The following is a 697-nucleotide window of genomic DNA, read 5'->3' as shown; positions in this document are numbered from 1 at the left end:
TCCTAAAGGGATTTTGTGGAAAGTTTAAGCATTCTCGGTGGAAGGTTTGGGATCCAAAAGAAAGGAAGAAAGGTGGAGAAATGTAGTCAAATTTCTCCCAGAGTCTCTCCCACCTCTTCTGGAGTGGTCTGCTGAGACTCTATCCCCTATTGACCTCTGTGTCTCACTTTGAAGCTCACCAGTCTGGAAATCACTAGGCCCTGGGATCAGAAAGTCTTGTTTCACATAGATCAAGATTTCTGTTGATCCACAAAAACCTCTTTAAGTGCATATACAGGGACCAGCATTTTTAAAAGGTGAAATTCTTGTTTTATGGATGGGAAGCTGAGGACTAAAGAGGTGAATTGACTTGCCCAAGCTCATATTGCTAACTCCCATTCCATTGCACCAGGATGGAGGGGTATTGTCCAAGAGCAGAAAGAACCTGGCATGGTGGGTGAGGTCACCCACTTTACTTGGCTCTCACAGGTCTTACATCTCAGGAGTCTTTCCTGCCTAGGGTCCAGGACCAAGGCTGAGATGTGAACTAAGAATCAAACCCTTGGCAGCCAGTTGTTATTGAAGAAGCTGGATAATTCCCACAGACACCCAGGACCAGGCAGAGCTCTACCAAGGGAGGATCTGCAGGAGGCTCCACCCACCTGTTTCTGCCCAACTGGTTCAGCAACTCTGTCTTCCCTAAAGAGCCAAAGAGTGA

This window comes from Heterocephalus glaber, unplaced genomic scaffold, assembly GCF_053883595.1.
Source record: "Heterocephalus glaber isolate CG9 unplaced genomic scaffold, H.glaber_assembly_v1.0 deba00001606, whole genome shotgun sequence".
In the NCBI taxonomy this organism is placed as follows: Eukaryota; Metazoa; Chordata; class Mammalia; order Rodentia; family Bathyergidae; genus Heterocephalus; species Heterocephalus glaber.
Note: the sequence above shows the minus strand (reverse complement) of the source record.